An 18,550-nucleotide genomic window follows, 5' to 3' on the forward strand; every position below is an offset into this window, starting at 1 on the left:
GGGTGGGAGGAGGGTAAGGGGAGATGGGGAGAGAAAAGTGAGAAGGGTAGGATGGGGAGAACTTGGGGCAACGGGATGATTGGGATAAAGGAAGGTTGGGTAGGGGAGCAGGGAAGTACATATCTTAATTAACGGAGCCATCTTAGGGTTGGCAAGAGACTTGGACCTAGAGGGGCTTCCAGGTGCCCAAGGCGAGGTCCCCAGTTAGTTCCTGGGGCAGCTGAGGATAGGGAACGTGAAATGATCCTATCCTATAGCCATACTGATGAATATTTTGCATATCACCATAGAACCTTCATCTGGCGATGGATGGAGATAGAGACAGAGACCCACACTGGAGCACTGGACTGAGCTCCCAAAGTCCCAATGAGGAACAGAAGGAGGGAGAACATGAGCAAAGAAGTCAGGACCACAAGGGGTGCACCCACCCACGGAGACAGTGGGGCTGATCTATTGGAGCACACCAAGGCCAGCTGGACTGTGACTGAAAAAGCATGGGATAAAACTGGACTCTCTGTATATGGCGGACAATGTGGGCTGCTGAGAAGCCAAGCGCAATGGCACTGGGTTTTGATCCTACTTCATGTTCTGGCTTTGTGGGAGCGTAGCCAGTTTGGATGTTCTCCTTCCTAGACCAGGATGGAGGGGGGAGGACTTTGGACTTTCCACAGGGCAGGGAACCCTGACTGCTCTTCAGACTGGAGAGGGAGTGGGAGAGGAGTAGGGGGAGGGGGAGAAGAGTGGGGGGAGGGGGGAGGAGTGGGAGGCTGGGAGGAGGTGGAAATTTTTTTTCTCAATAAAAAAAATAAATAAAATAAATAAAATAAAAAGATTGGTTTCTTTCCTAATTGCCATTAGCATTTTTCTATCCAGTAACAGAGGCAGAGATTCACAAACACTGCACTGAGCTCCGAGAGTATTCCAGAAGAAAAGAAGGAGGGATTGTACCAGCAGCCGGTGGGATGGGGTTCAGATGGAGAACCAACAGAGACAGCTGACCTGAGCATCCAGGGGCTCATGGACCCTGAACACACAGTCAGGGAGTCTGCATGGGACCTACCTAGGCCCTCTGCATGTGTTTAACAATCTTGCAGCTTGGTCTCTTAGTAAGGCTTCTAACAGTGGGAGCGGAAGCTCTCCCTGGTGTTTAGCTGACATTTGGTAACGTGTTCCCCTGTTGTTTACCTGGTCCTACCTCTAGGTAGAGGTGGGTGGGAACCTTGGTCCTGCTTCAACTTAATGTGCCATACTTTGTGCAAGCCCATGGAGATAAAGGAGGAGTCGATGGGGAAGGGATAGATGGAAAAGGGAAGGGACAAGAGGAGAGGAAGGAGGGGAAACTGGTTGGATGTAAAATAAATTTTAATGTTAATTTGAAAAAATAATCAGATGAAAAATTTAAAAAAATGAATTTGGAGACACAGAATGTCTTCACCCTCAGCCCCCCAAAAGTTTCTTTTTTTCTTTCTACACTTAAAAATTCATAATGGCGCTAATTCCACAGTTGAATTTCAATAGAGAAAAAAAGGAAAGATTCTCTATTTCTAGACGATTGTAACATAGGCAATTGTATGACTGTCTTTAAGATATTTGTACCTGTTGTAAAATACACTGTAAAAATTAAGATATTTTCATTTATATTTGATGAAAACTGCTGACCTGGAAATATTTTTTTTTGTTAGTGCTGGTGTTTGCATTCATCTATTAACTAAAATGTAAAAACAAAAAAAATATATATCTGTTTTTCACGTCATAAAGAACTCATTAAAATTGTTATCTGCAGTTCATTAAAGCATATGCAACATTTATTAGTTATTTTGAACGATATGATGATATTATATCGCTACTTCAAGATACTTGGGTTTTAGTTAGGGAGATCAGGGAAATGACTTTTAAATGTTCATGAACTTGGCTTGGAGAAATTTTATACTAAGGAAAAATACATGTGAACATTTATAATTTCCTGTCACATTTTAATTACTTAAAGGATATTGTTTTAGTGGAAGTTAAAAGAGGTCAAGATCCTTCCCCCCTGTAGACTTTAAGAAGGGTGGAATTATACTTACTGTGTCCCTTGAAGACAGCAAAGCAGGAAATATGATAGTTACCTTGTGTTATTGTGACCATAGAGCTGATAGAACAATTTAGGAGAAGGATTTTTTTGGCTCACAATTGAGGTAATAGAATTCACCATTGCATGGAAGGTGAAAAACGGTTTATCATGGGAGGTGCAAAAGACGGGGACACATTGCATCCGTACATACTAGGAAAAAGATACAATGAATGCTGGTCTTTGTTTTCTATATAATTACTCTCTTCAATACTCTAACTGTTAGGATAGCACCACTCACACAGGATAGGGTGTGTCTTCCATTCCCAGCTAAGCCTTTTTGTATGCCAGTGGTTCTTAATCTTCCTAATGCTTTGACCATTGAACACAGTTCCTCATATTGTAGTTACCCCCAAACATAATATTATCTCATTGCTACTTCATAACTGTCATTTTTCTACTGTTATGAATAGTAATGGAAATCTCTGCTATGTGACTCTCAAAGGTGTCATGACCCACACTTGAGAACCACTGCTGTGGGTGTTTCTATATCTGGTAACATCAACAAGTAAGATAAATAACCACTAGTCTATCCCCTTACAACATGAGATCCAAAACTATCACTGTAAGCAATTAAATTCCACTATTGGCTCTTAAATTCTCCCATTCAATTCAAAAGACAAACATATTTTATGTGTCTACCTGGGTCCCCAACATTTCAACATTTTCCACAATGTTCAAAATTCCAAAATTTAAAAATCTGCAACCATTATCTATGAGGCCCTAGAAAATAAAACAAACTTGCTCATCTAATATACAGTGGTGAAGAGCAAGTTTTTTTTTTCTCTTCTAAAAGAGAAAATTAGGCAACAGAGAAAAAAGACTGGACCAAAGAAAAACAGAAACATAGCAGGACAAACACCCTCCCATATTTCTCCATGTCCTGTGTACTGCAGTCTTGGTGGCATTAATTGGTCTTCATCATGTTTGTGTAGCCCCAAGTACATTCAACGTCTCTATTACTCTGGTTATATTATGCACCTTCTACTTTCTGTGCCAGACATGGCCAGTCCTCCAATAATAAAAATTCTGGTACGCTCTTTAGACCTCAGTACATCTTGGCAACTTCAACACACATTGTGAGGCCCTCAGTGACTATCTACAGTCTTGGCATGAGCTTCAATGGGACTGTAAGTCTCATTTGCACCTTGTGTGCCTGGAATTCAGCACCATATGGATGTTGCTATTAATATGTGCTCTTAATTAAAGATCTAGAGAGGCTTTTGAAAGCTTTGATGACTAAACCTAGAAAAACACTCCCACGAACTTTTAGGCAGTGAATTCCTTTAAAAGCTCTTTCCTTTCAAATGCCCTTTTAGAAGCTGGAGTTTTGATTGAGTGGGATATATCATTTAATGGACTATTGTCTTTTATAGTTACCATGCTTTCTCCCTAGAGAGAAGCCTCTCTAACTTTAAGCTCTCTCTTGTGCTTTACTGATGGGTATACTTTTCAGATCTCTGTACTGTCACCAACTCTATCTCTGACTAATAGCAGTTAGCAGAAACTGTGCTTGTGCCTTATAATGCTTTGAAACAGATTAGTAAATTAGTTTCAAACACTCCTTCAATTGAGTGTTCCAAATAAAGACAGAATATACCCAGGTTCTTTTCCAAAGTATTTAAGAATGAGTCTTTGAATACTTTGTGAACTCTAGGCCAGTTCTCAATTGTGACCTTGTTTACTACTTCTCCATTCAACACCCCTCCCAGAGCATAGTCTTTCCTGGCTGCCTTTAAAGAGGATCTAGTGTGTCCCAATCACATCAGAGTAGATCTCTATGTTTAGCCAATGGTATTCTGGAATTTGTACAGAACCCCAAACTATTTTGTATTCCTCAATAACCCAACATCAAAGGCCCTGAAATACAGTCTGCCGTTCATAGCACTGCTTCCACAAGTTAGTATGTTCCCCACATTTTCTATTTCTCTGTTTACTTCAATCAAATATTTAAGAAGAAGAAGAAAAGTATAGGGAAAATAATGTAATTTAGTCCATAGTTTGAGAGGATAGAGTTATTTTGTGGTGGGGCAGGGCAGATTTCATGGTGGTGGGTGTTGCTTCCGTTGAAATTCTAGACACTAGGCAAGAAAGAGAAAACAAGGAAATCTCTTTTTCATCAAGTTTTCCTTCATTTTTTCCTTTTGTATGCTGTATTTTCAGTTATACTGAATGCATAGAATAAAATGTCCTACACAGTGAGGATGTGTCTTCCCCGAGTTAATTCTTTCTGGAAACATCTTCAGGGACAGGTCCTCATCTACTCAGTGATTCTTGACTCTTTCCTGCTCAAAGGAAGGTTGACCGTCTTAAACCATTCTCCTACATTATGAGTTGACTTAAAATGTATCAAATTTATAGTAAATCAAAGAGTAATCAAACTTCTATTATTTGTGGCATACAATTACCTTATAAAGCGATAGACATCTAAATTTGAAAGAGACTATATATAAAACTCTGTTCAGACACTCATGTCAACATGGCTGTTTTTAGCTGATTTAAATCACAGTGGGAACTCCAGAACCATGTAGTTATGGAGAAAATATAATAGCTCTGTAAATGCTGTGCTGTGGTGAAATTGGCAACAGCATGAAGAATGTATAACAGAGAAATGATCTAGATAAATCCTAAGACAATAAATATATCCTTGTTACACCATAAAGTGACTAGGAATTCAGTACAACTATGCATGCACCTTTGAAAAATGCATATTGTGTATTTATCATTATCGACTGAAATTAATGGCATTAGTGTCTTAAATCCATAAATTGAAAACCTTCTTCTGAATTTCGTGTGTCAAGAAATATTTATCCAAAACCTTTTCCTAATGAAAACTTATCTTTAAAGGAATGATACTTCTTACTTGAAATCTATGGTGTCAGTTTGTATAATTAATCAAGGATGGCAGAAAAGAGATACAAGATAATTATGAATAGTGACTGTTTATATCTCATTTAAAATATTTAATCAGCACATTTCATCACAGCAGAAATTATTTAGTAAGAAAGGAGCCATATGCTGATAAAAGATGAATAACTAAGAAACAGAATATCAAAAAGGCCCATGCATAATGCTGTTGGAATGAAAAGAAACATTCCAGTTTGCTATGACAATATATTTGGACTTTTTAAGAGAAATGACACAGCCAAAATTATGCATCAAGGGTAATGGTTATAGCTTTGCTATTTTAAATACATCTCTATTTATATAAGAAATTATTTTGTTCCCAATAACAGGTGCTACTTAAAGATTTATCAAAATCCCAGTGCCTGGCATAGATAGTCTCCTTTGTAATTGTTGATCAGGGTATTTCAAGAGACTTCATAAGAATATAAGCATTTGCCCTTACTCTTTCTATTTTCAGTAAGAAAGTAAAACCTTAATGGTGGGGACATCCCACATCTCAGATACAGCACTAGGAATGACCTGATCTGAATATAAGCCACAAGCATATTCCCAAAGGAGTAGCTCTCAAAGTGTCTGAAGTAGCCATATAAGATGGCAAAAAAATAAAAATAAAAAGCAGTTATATCTAGTTTTAATGTCTATAAGCTACAGTAATGATCATTATGGCAACATATTCTCAAAGGAGAAATCGTGGCACTTATACCCTGGAGATAGCCAACAACTAGAAGATTCAATTTACAGCCCTTCCTTAGGAGGGAGTTTATTACTAGTACTGAAATTAACTAACTACCCATGGCATTGAGGAAAAACTACTACTGTTGTATTCCTAAATCAGAATAGGTTTAAACTTCATTCTCACTATTTACTTTTATATACACATGTAAATACACATGTAAATGCACCCCTCACCCCTCTACAAAGAAGCTTGTTTTGAAGTAGATAAGGAAGATACAAGAAACTGCAGCTAGACTAGGGAACGGCAGAAATAAATTGACCATGGATGCCTGACTCCATTAATATATTTACAACTCAAGCCCTTGGACATCACGGAAGAGGAAACAGAAAGATTGTTAAGAGCTGGAAGACCAGGACTCCTACAATGAGACTGTTAAAAAAAATAAATAAATAAGGTGATATGGAGTGAAAGACTTAGAAGGTAGTAGAACTGTGAAATGTTGTGGAAATTAGAGATGAGAGAGGGAAAAATGATCGTGATACTTTGCAGGAAATTCTCAAAAAATTAAATATTAATGAAAATATCACAATATTAGAATGATTAAAGGGAATTAAAGGGAACTTGCCCCAGTGCCCTTGATATCCTAAGTCTCCTACTCTCTAAAATCAAGAGCAAAATAAACACCTTTTAGTTTATATATATCTTTATATTATAGGTAATATATTATGTGTGTGTGTGTTTGTGTGTATTACAATATTAGCAAAAGCATACTGAGGCAATGCCAAGAAATATATTTACCGTTTATAATGATTTTTAAATTAACCCAAAATAATACCTATTAAAATTTATTTTTATTTTCCTGAATACTTTAACTTTATAAACTTTTAACAGCTTAAAAATATTCCAATACAGCATCATATAAATAGTGACCAAATATACATACGTGCATACATACACATACCTACATGCATACACATAAATACTACATACTACACATACAAATGTAGTAACAGCCTCATTAAAAGGGGGGATTATTTTAATCCAAAATAGATATTTTTGGTAGTTTTATGCAACTCTAATCTTCCTTAAGAATCATGCATCTTTTTTTCACTATGAGAAATCAATTAAGAACCTTAGCCATTGTTTAACACTTTAATACTTACTAAAGTTTATAAATTCAATAGTTTTTTTTATTGAGAATAGTCCTTTCTATTTAATAAAATGTATTATGTTTTCTACAACATGCAGTAGACGAATAGGATGATTAACCTAAATTTATTTGTGAATTCACATGGCAGTGGGCTGAGTAGGAGCATAAAGAAATGACAAGTAAGTACTGCTCAGTGTTCACAATTATTCTTGTAGATATGTTTTCAGGGCAGACCGTGCCACACTGAATAAACAGTTGCTGTCCACTCTTGAGCTCATGGATTTCTGGTCTCCATACAGAACTGGATTAATTAACTTGAAGACCCTCTTTACATGTTTAAAGCAACAAATGTTATAAAAAGTCTATTTTCTCACAGTTTTGAACATCACCTATTTCTTACTGCTTGGCAGCCTGGGAACCAGAAAGCGGAGAATGGGGCCTCCTGTAGGATATTGTCCTTTCACTCTTTGTAATTCCTTTATCTAAACCATGGGACAGTGTTTAGTGTTGGGACTACTTGAGTCCTCTAATTCAGCTGCTCTTCCCTGTCTAGAGCCTTCTAATGGAAGTGACTAAAAGTTGTGTTTGCCTAGAGATTATCAGAGATTGGGATTTTCACCTGTTGGCCATTGACTGCAGGGTAGTTAAGCCTCCATGCTATTAAAGAAGGCTTTTTGGTACCAGTGTTGGAAGGTCTGTGTGTCGGTCTGTCTCTGCGTGTGTATTCTCAACCTCCAGCCCCTTGCCAGAAGCTCGCGAAATGGGTTCTAGCTCATAGAGCACAGACAGGAGCTGCAGTGCATAGCAGTTTAGTCTCTGAATTGGGCAAAAAAGAACAAGTTCATATAATTGCTATGAGGATGTTTTACTCCAAATACCATGGATATTTATCCATGGAATCCACTTCTTTTAAAAATGTTTTATATTTATGTGTGTATATGTGTATACATGCATGTACATGTGTGTATATTGTTGCGGGAGGTCCTCCCACTCCTCCAGCCTATCACCGCTGAGGTACCAGCCCATTGGGGCGTGGTTTCTCTCCCTTTAAAAAAGCGGCCACTTCCCTCTCCTCTCTCTCTTCACTTCCTGCTCCACTGGCGACTAGACTCCTTTCCTGGTTGCGTAGAGGGCTGTTGCCTGGGACAGTGATCTGTAAGTTTTTTCCCCTTTAAATAAATACCACCCTAATAATCATAACCCCGAATTGGTGTGGCATTGTTTGTGACTTACGCCTTCAGTATATGTATATGTCCTTCCTGTATGCGATGCTTGTGTGACCATAGCATAAATGGTGGCCAAAGGTCTACTTTTAAAAAATGCTTCTCCATTTTCAGAATTCCCTCAGTTTTTGTTTTCTTTATTGCCTCTATTTCTGCATTGCCGATTGGAATGCAAACTTGTACAACTACTCTGGAAATCAGTATGACAGTTTCTCAGAAAACTGGGAATCAACCTACCTCAGGACCCAACAATACCTCTCTAGGACATATACCCAAAGGATGCTCAATCATACTACAAGCACATTTGTTCAATTATGTTCATAGCAGCATTATTTGTATTAGCCAGAACCTGGAAATAAATTAGAAGCCTCTCAACTGAAGAATGGATAAAGAAAATGTTGTGCATCTACACAATAAAGAACTACTCACTGGTAGAAAACAATAACATCTTGAAATTTGCATACAAATGGAAGGAACTAGGAAAAAAAAGCATCTTGAGTGAGGTAACCCAGACCTAGATAGATGAACATGGTTTGTACTCACTCATAATTGGATACAAGCTGAAAAGCAAAGGATAACGAGTCTTATAGTTCAAAACCCTAAGAGAAACATATATAGATCTCCCTGGGAAGGGGAAATAGACAAGATCACCTGACAAAATTGGGGTAATGAGGGTTCGGGGGAAAGGGGAGTGCAGAAGGGGAAAAGAAGGAAAGAAGGGGAAGGGAGAAGAGAATTTGAGGGAAAGGAATAGTCAAGGTGGGGGAACTTCAGAGACGGAGAGTAAGGAAAGAGATATTTTGATTGAGGGATCGATTATGGGGCTAGGAAGTAACCTGTCACTAGAGAAATCCCCAGGAATCCACAAGGATGACCCCAGCTAAGACTCTAAGCAAGAGTGGAGAGTGTGCCTAAACTGACCTTGTCCTGTAGTAAGATTGGTAACTATCTGAAATGTCCACATAGAACCTTCATCCACCAACTGATGGAGACAAGGTCAGAAGACCCACAGAGGAGCACTGGGCTGAGCTTCCAAAATTCAGTTGAAGAGTGGGAAGAGTGAGAATATGAGCAAAGAGGTAAAGACCATCATGGGGCCACCGACTGAAACAGTTTACCTGAGCTAATGGGAGTTCACCAACTCCAGCCGGCAAGGAAGGAACCAGCATTGGACCAAGCTAGACTCTCTGAATGAGGGTGACAGATGTATTTCTAGGGCAGAATAAGGGGCCACTGGCAGTTGTTGAAATACGGAGCGGCGGGCTGTGTCCCGCCACCCAGCTAGCTTTACCCGAAATAATTACACGGAAACTGTATTCTTTTAAACATTGCCTGACCCATTAGTTTCAGTTTCTTATTGGCTAGCTTTTACATATTGATCTAACCCATTTCTATTAATCTGTGTAGCCCACGAGCTGGCTTACCAGGAATGATCTTAACCTGCGTCTGTCTGGAGTGGGAGAATCATGGCGACTCCCTGACTCAGCTTCTTTCTCCCAGCATTCCGTTCTGTTTACTCCGCCTACCTAAGGGTTGGCCTATCAAATGGGTCTAGGCAGTTTCTTTATTAATAAGAAATCACTCCCACATCATTTCCCCTTTTTCTGTTTAAACAAAAAAGAAAGGCTTTAACTTTAACATAGTAAAATTACATATAGCAAAACAGTTATCAAGCAAGAATTACAGTTACAATATTTATATCTATTTTATCTTTTATCATAACTAAGGGAAACTATAACTATCTATTCATTCTTCAATTCCATCAAAGACTCCAGAAGGATATAATACTACCTAAGTAAACAAGAAATAAGAAAACTCTAGAAATGACAGAGACATCTTGCTGCCTGGACAGTCACCCAAAGTTCTTTTGTATGGTTGGGGCATCCATCTTCAGCCTTCAGGCCCATAGTATCCAGCAGACATTTCCATGAAGCAGGAAATTTCAAAGACAGTTCAGTCACTATCTGCTGTGTCCTGCAGAATGTCTCGCAGACTCTTTCATGAGTCATGAACCCCAAAAGACCGTCTCACCTTTAGGCAAGTTCAGCAGTCCTCTCTCTGCGGGTCTCTGTGTCCATTTTATGCAACAGTCCAGGCAAGAGCAGTTTCTTGCCCAAATGGCTATCAAACTCCATAAGGATCCTCTTTGATGCCCATCTTCCTCTTGAAGTAGATTGGTGCCACCAGGAGCAGATATGTCTCATTGTCATGAAAAGTCCTAAGTTATTAAAACATTAAATGCCATATTCTGCAGTCTTTGAAAGATATGAAGAATGTCTATCTAACTGAAATGTATCTCTATATATCTAGAAAATCTAAATAACATGACTACAAGCTTGACTATTATTGATGATTAACCATTAACCTATATTTCTTAATTATACATTACATTTTTAAATGAACTACACAATCACAATACCTTAATCAAGATCAGAAATACATATACATATAACAAAATTGACTGTAAAATCCACACCAATGCAAATTACTCATACCTATATCATTTCCCCCTTTAAATGTAAAAGAACATTTACAAACAATATTTTGGGAACATGGGCGCAGTTTTTTCTCTCCAAACTGCTTCCTGCTGAATGGGGGCGCTGTTAATCAGATCATTTAGGGTGTAACCTGTGTGCCAGGTTTATCTCAGTTGCCAGTTGAGTGAAGTAATTTTTTGAGGGTGTTCACAGGAACTTTTCCGGAGGTCGTGGTCTATCATACCATATCGGGATAGATGCAATCCACAGGGTCTGGTCCTCTGTGAAAACAAAAGAAGACCCTTTCCAAAGCATCATATCCTTAGACCCAAATTTTGAAATCGTAATACCCTTATATCCATCCTGGTTTAGCTTGGCAGCCCATGTAATGAAATGTCTCTCTGTACTTAGCTCCTTCACAGTCAAAAATTTTAAAGAAAACACAATATACATAATCCAGACTCTCTGTGAATTTTTCATTTTTATATGGCTTATTTTTACTTTATTTTTTAAAATTTATAATTATCTGTATTCTGTCTCTTTAAAGACTTTACCTTTTTTTTTTTAAACCATTAACTTTATTCTCTATATTTTTTTTTCTTCTCTCTCTCAAGCCTATGTACATTTATCCAACAGTGTGGTCTTTTATGTCTGAATCTGTTTTATTGTGAATCTGTAACATTTTTTTACTATCCAGGAGCATTTCTTAAAATGTTAGGCAGTTCTTAAAAACTTAAGTTGCGCCATGTACAGGTAATACGGTACCACCTGTGTCCTGCCCAGTTGAAACCTTAACTGCGCTGTTTTTATGGTAATTACAGTAGTTCCTGCCTGAGGCCAGCACAGTTCAGCATGGCAGAGCTGAGCCAAGCCGCTCCTGCCTCAGAGCCATTTGGTGCCCCTGAGCCACACACAGTTCCAGGCACACAGCAGTCCACATTGCCATCAAGCAAGCCGTAGAGCTTTACTCCAAATGCTCCATTCAAAAGCTCTGTCTCCCACAGGAGCCAGACAGAGATCGCAATGGTGGCATTTTAAAACAGCCAGTTTTTTCCTGCTGCTGAGTCAGGACAATTTCTTTGCGGCACGCAACCCACAAACAGCAAAAAGCTGTCTTAAATTTTCTCTCTCTCCTTTTTAAGCCCTCTCAGGTTTTACGTGGAGTTCATTAGCACGTTGGGTGCTACTCTGTTGAAATAAGAGCGGCGGGGGGCTGTGTCCCGCCACCCGGCTAGCTTTACCCGAAATAATTACACGGAAACTGTATTCTTTTAAACATTGCCTGACCCATTAGTTTCAGTTTCTTATTGGCTAGCTTTTACATATTGATCTAACCCATTTCTATTAATCTGTGTAGCCCACGAGCTGGCTTACCAGGAATGATCTTAACCTGCGTCTGTCTGGAGTGGGAGAATCATGGCGACTCCCTGACTCAGCTTCTTTCTCCCAGCATTCCGTTCTGTTTACTCCGCCTACCTAAGGGTTGGCCTATCAAATGGGTCTAGGCAGTTTCTTTATTAATAAGAAATCACTCCCACATCAGGCAGTGGCACCAGGATTTGTTCCTGCTGCTTGTACTGGCTTTTTGGAACCTATTCCCTTTGGATGGATACCTTGTTCAGCCTGAATATAGTGGGTAGGGACTTGGTCCTTCCTTGAAGAAATGTGTCTTGCCCTCTTGGAGAGTGGATGGGGAATGGAATGGGAGGGAAAGGTGAAGAAAATGGGAGGAGGGGTGGGAGTGGAAACTGGGATTGTTATGTAAAAGGAAAAAAAAGATAATTTGTTATCTTTAAAAAAAAATAAAAGAGTGAGGGAAAAAAAGCAAAAAAAATCCACAAAACAAAACAACAGCAACAATAAAAAATAAATGCTTCTCTCTCCTTCTGCTATGTCAATTCTACCAACTATACTCAAGGTTTTGGCAGCAAGTGCTTTTTCTATGAGTTTGCTTTCACAGGCTCCCCTGCTTAAAGGGCCACATCATCTACCAATAATATCTTACCTCTTTGGATAAGATTTGCATATGAATCTTTGAGGAACTTTTACTTAAGACATAGCAACAGCTGAAGAACACATTTCTGCTTTTTTTTTTTTTAAGCCACTCGTGTTGATGTGTTTATAAGAAGAGGCCCAGGGATCTACTTTAGACTCCTTTCTTTTTTCTTTATTTTATATCAAATTTTCCTTTATATAAACCAATATAAACAACAAAAGACATAAGAAAGTCATTACATGGAAGGATGTAATGTAAAGGCTTTTGTTTCTCAGTATGTTTCTTGTTTAGTAACTTCGTTTTGGGTATTTCATTCTTTTTTTTTTCATCTTTACTTTTTTTTTCCAATTTTTTATTGAGAAAAGGAGAAAAAAAAACAAGATTCCATCTCCTCCCATCCTCCCATTTCCCTCCCCCTCTCCCACCCTTCTCCCCCTCCTCCCACCCTTCTCCCCCTCCCCCCACTCCTCTCCCCATCCCTCTCCAGTCCTTCATCTGGTGATGGATGGAGATAGAGACAGAGACCCACACTGGATCACTGGACTGAGCTCCCAAGGTCCCAATGAGGAGCAGAAGGAGGGAGAACATGAGCAAAGAAGTCGGGACCACGAGGGGTGCACCCACCCACTGAGACAGTGGAGCTGATCTATTGGGAGCTCACCAAGGCCAGCTGGACTGTGACTGAAAAAGCATGGGATAAAACTGGACTCTCTGAGCATGGCAAACAATGAGGGCTGATGAGAAGCCAAGGACAATGGCACGGGGTTTTGAACCTATGTAATGTGCTGGCTTTGTGGGAGCCTAGCCAGTTTGGATGTTCACCTTCCTAGAAATGGATGGAGAGGGGAGGACGTAGGACTTACCACAGGGCAGGGAACCCTGACAACTCCTTTCTTTTTTCTATCTAGGTAATAAACCTTGTCATTGCTATACCTTATTCCTTTGAACTTTAGCTGTTATTTTCCTATAGACCAAAAGTGGGAAGTACAGCAAAGGTGTGCATTCAAGAACTGTCAGTGATCTATTCTCCTCTAATGTACACACCGCTAACAAATTAGATAGAGCACAATGTCATGACCTAATGTCCGAGATCCTGTGGCTCAAACATCTTAGATGACCCACTCTTTTTCCATGTTGCCACTGCCAGATGTTAGTTACAGTAACAATTTAGCAGGGGTTTAAAAGCAATTTGGAGATCAAATTATTTATCTAAATAACTAAATAATCTATTAAATAAGATTTACCTAATAATTAGAATAACATTTAATATACTAAATAATTGATATTTAGGCAAATCTCCAGTAAATTCACTAAATTTCTATCATTTAAGCATTTTATAACCTTTAATCTTATTAGACAAAGTAAAAGTAAAAAAAAAATCAAGGGTGAGAATTAAGTATAAACATTTTGAAAAAAGTCACTTGATATTTTTGTTTGTTTCTTATATCTTGTTCTGTTCTGTTTAGCTATAGTCTCTTGAAGGTGTTTTTTTTTTTTTTTTTTTTTTTTTTTTTTTTTTAGAGGAAACAGAAGGAAAGTGTTTCTATGAAACAGGAGTGACAGGGAGCCATAGAAAGATTGTAAACTGTGTCTGGGATATATTTTATGACAGAAGAATATATTTTCAATATACATACATTCATATGTGCATACATACATATGTACATGCATGCCTTCATAAAAAAGAAAATAATGATGTTGAAAAGAAAAAAGAAGTAAATCCCAATGAATATCTGAAAAGAAGGAAATAAGCAAAATGGTGAAAAATATAGCAGTTAGAGGAAAACTTTTATTCAAAAAGTTAATGCTCCAAAGTTCAGTTTCCTCTTATCTTTACTGTAGATATTCATGTTCCTGTTTTATAAATTAAAATTTCAATTTAATTAACGAAATGAGTCATGAGTGATTGCTGAATTAGAGATAATTTAAAAATAAAACACACTTTGTATGCTGAGATTAATCTTGTCACTAACATATATTTTGTGTCTATACATTTTTGGCTACTAGATGAGAAGAATGCTTATGTAAATCAAACACATATAAACAACCTTGTTCTTTGACAGCATACAAATACTTTTGAGTTGAGCATATTGAACATTCCCTTGCTCACAGTGGGAATCAGAATGGTATAGTGAGTCAAGCCTCATTCCTCCTCAGATCATTCATTTTTGCTAATAATACACTATCAAGAAAAGTGGGTCAGGGAGGAACCTAAATAGAAAAAGCAGCACAACTTATTTTAATGCAGTTAAATATGGTGTGCTGAATATTTCAGGACAAGTGGCATACTATAGCAACTTCCCCAGACTGACTTTGACCTTTGATATCAAAACAAAAACTCCATTTGACCAAAATTGCATTCAACATGTGGTATTATGGGAGAGGTGTTATAGGTGCCAATTTTCAGCTTCTCACTCACAATTTATTAGCCTATGTGAAATTGGAAATGGTAATTTGATAACAGTAAGTTTATCTTAGCATATATTGATTGATTCACATTGATTTTGAAGCACCTGTCAGGCATTTGCTATAAAGAAGAGTTAAGATGCAGAAAATGATATAAAACTCCTGTAAAAATATCATAGGAAAGAAAGCAGACTCTGTTTGTATATCCTATTAATATAAACATACAGGAATGAAAATTATTTTCCATACATAACTCAGGCTTTTCCCCATATCAATGATGATTTATTCACCACAAACTTTTGGTGAGAATGGTTGTAAGGAAAATCTGAAATTAGTCTCCAACAGAAATATTCTTCACAATACATAAAATAACTCAATTTTGTACCTGGTTTATAAATATTATTTTACAAGTATTTTTGCCTACATGAAAAAAATCGCTATGGATTTAAGGCATGAGTGTGAAGAACATTCTCCAGATAGTAGAACCTTAGTGAAGTGATAGCAAAAATCTCCAATGCTATCAGTTTTAAAGTAACATTATCTTAACCCAATTTCACATACAAATTCCTAAGTACATAATATTGTCTGAAAGATTTTATATATCTATATCAATAGGTATTATATATGTGTATGTTTTATGCATACTATATGGGTGGTTATAATTTTAGATTTATTCTTTTGGTTCATTTTCTTCTCGGTTTAAGACTCAACTGGATTTTTTTTAGACATTATAATTCATTTCTACTTTTCTTTAAACTTCTATTTTTCCCTAATGTGCAGCATTTTCTTGATTTGAGTAAGGTAATAGTAATACTTGTTTTATCTACACAATTTAAAGGTTTCCTTACTATTCATGTGTTTCTTTCTATGAATAATGAATTTTCTTAGGAGAAGAGACAGGCACTTTGATGTATATTTAAGGTCAAATTTTTCCATTAGTCCTGGAAATTAATATGCATTTTCCATTGAATCACAGCTGATTGTACATTTGAAATCCATTGAGAACAATAACGTTTTCACCGAGAAAATACAAAGAGAATAACTACTCAGCAGCACTTTCATGAAGATTGTTAGCCGTGGGTCCCTACACACAATATGTTAAAATATCCATGGTGATTAGCTCTCATTTGCTTAGTCTACTGAGCACTCAAAACTTCACTTTTGTGGACCTGAAGCCTAAATGTCTTCTTTAGTTGGAAATAAATATAATCACAAAAATAAATAAATACTTGAAATTTTTTGACAACTTGGGTTTGATTTCAACTTTGGCAGTGTTTTAAAATGCAACTCGAATATTGACACTAATTTGGAACTTTAAGTTCTAATTAGATAAGATTTTAAATACTTGATATTTTAAAACTTGATAGCAGAACCCTATTACTTAGGATATCACATACTCGAGTCAAAGAGCATGGAGAAATCAAGAAGATGAATTATTTGTCCCACTACTTAGATATCAGACTTTGAGGTTTCAAACACCTCTGACCACTATCCATGTATTATCTGCATCCTTCTTGTGGTTTAATATGTGAGCTCTCAACTGTGACTCCTGGCATGCCTTTGTTTTGGCATCATGGGCTCTAACTTTCTAGAACTCTTGGTCAAATTAAATACTTTATTTTAAAATATGCCTTGTTAATTTTTTTTTAAAGTAGAGCCGTTGGAAAGCAACTAATAAAACTGAACCTGCCCTCCTAAGTCTTGGTGATCCTTAAGAGTGAGCAGAAGGAGTATGGAGTCGGAGACAATATATGGCTATAGGGGAACAATAGCACAAGAGTGACATATCTGAACTTGAAGCTTGTTGTAACAGCATACAACAGCTTACACAAAGTCTGCTGAAGGCTAAGCCACAGAGAATGTTAGCACGCAGATGAGAATTGGGTACAAAATCCCATCTCTATTCCTAATAACATTTTTGTTGCAGGGAGAGGAAGAGATGGCTTTTCTCTGAGAGTGGAGTCTTTGATAAGTCACTCATGCTCCAGTGGAACACTGCACAACCAAGATAATTTGTATAGCAATAATTTATTTTTAGGAGTTAACAAAAAAAGAACATGAAGCTCCATGGAGAGAGAATAAGGGATGAGTCTGCAAAGAATTGGGTATCAGAATAAAAATATAAAAGCATGTTGTAATAACATTTAGTTGTAACAACATTTTAGTTGAAATCATATTTAAAGATGATTTGCATTGATAAAAGGTAACTGAGAGTAAGATGGGGTTTATGCACTAAGTGCCTAAATTCTCTTTCAAAGTAGAATACCTGGATATATTATGTAGTGCTATTTCTTTTTATTTTCAATGCTAAAGAACACTGTATTATTCCTTAATATGTTAGAGATGTAATGTTAAAGATGTATTGTTGGCCATTAACATCTGAATCAAGATATTAGGCATCTAATTTCTTCTTTAAATAAACTTTATTTCTCCAGGTGTATCACAAGTTACAAAAAAAGTAATAAGATATTTTCCATGAGCTTTTGTAAGCAGTCTCTTCTATGCCAACTGAGCAGAGCATTGATTGACATCTCATGAACTATTATTTGATATCTGTTATTGTTACACACATTGAAATCCTTCCACAGCTAATGAAAATATTCAATAAATGAATCACTATTCTTGAGTTGTACCAGAGTCACAGAAGTTAATGACAATTTTCTTAATTAAATAATTAATGTAAATTATATACTGGAGAATTTTCAATAAATTTCATAATAGGAAGGTATTTATTTAAAATAACTGAATAATTTATGCCTCTTTAAAATTGTCCAAATTACCTTTGCATTTGATATTCCCCACAGGTAATTAAGGATATGCCACTATTAAATAAATACATTTAGAATTTTATTTAAGGGCAAGATATTATACAGTTGGATAAGGATAAGGCAGTAATAAAATAATGACCTTTATTTTTTGCTGTTTGCAATATTTAAAATATTTGATTCCTCCATGCTATCTTATTAGATGATACAGAAACTGGAACTATAGAGACAACAGCCTACAGTGTTAAGAAAATCACACTATGATTCAGATTGTCACTGTTTGACCAAATTCACAGCCTTAATACTGTCAAAGTAGACAGAACAGAATTTTCTATATTCTGTGTTTGTGTTTGTGTATGTTTTATCTTTGTGTGATTGTGTACATGTGTGTATGTGGTTATCTGAGTTCATTGATGAGGAGGACAGATGTTGACATTCAATGGTTCTCCACATTGTTTTCCTAGAGTCTCACATTGATCCTAGGGCTCACCAATTCACTAGATTCTATGAAGAGTAAGCTCCCAGACCTTCCCGTGTAGACCTCCAAACTTAGCATTTATCCAGTCAAACAAAGTTCTTCAGAATTTTGACTCATATTCAAAAGCAATTTGTTGAATAATGAAAACAAAATAAGTAGCTCTACCCTTAGCTGGTGAGTTTCCAGAAAACTTGGTATATAACCGTGGTATTATGAATCAAACATTTTGAGAACATGAATTCTATAAATATTTTACTCATATCTTCTTTCTGAGAAGGTCGTTGTAAGACTACTAATTTGAAAGTGGGAGAGCATGAGGCAGGTTGGAGAGAGAAGTCAGAGGAGTGGCTGAGGAAGGAGAT

The 18,550-nt window shown here is 37.0% G+C and overlaps 1 protein-coding gene across 5 annotated transcripts in view; it reads right to left on the reverse strand.

Annotated features, from left to right (window-relative positions):
* Mgat4c (MGAT4 family member C) overlaps nt 1-18,550 on the reverse strand; it is a 497,836-nt gene that overhangs the window by 58,124 nt on the left and 421,162 nt on the right. The window lies entirely within an intron of this gene.

The sequence above is a fragment of the Microtus oregoni genome, unplaced genomic scaffold (assembly GCF_018167655.1).
Source record: "Microtus oregoni isolate MIOR12 unplaced genomic scaffold, Mior012 000001F_ref0000356, whole genome shotgun sequence".
Taxonomy (NCBI): domain Eukaryota; kingdom Metazoa; phylum Chordata; class Mammalia; order Rodentia; family Cricetidae; genus Microtus; species Microtus oregoni.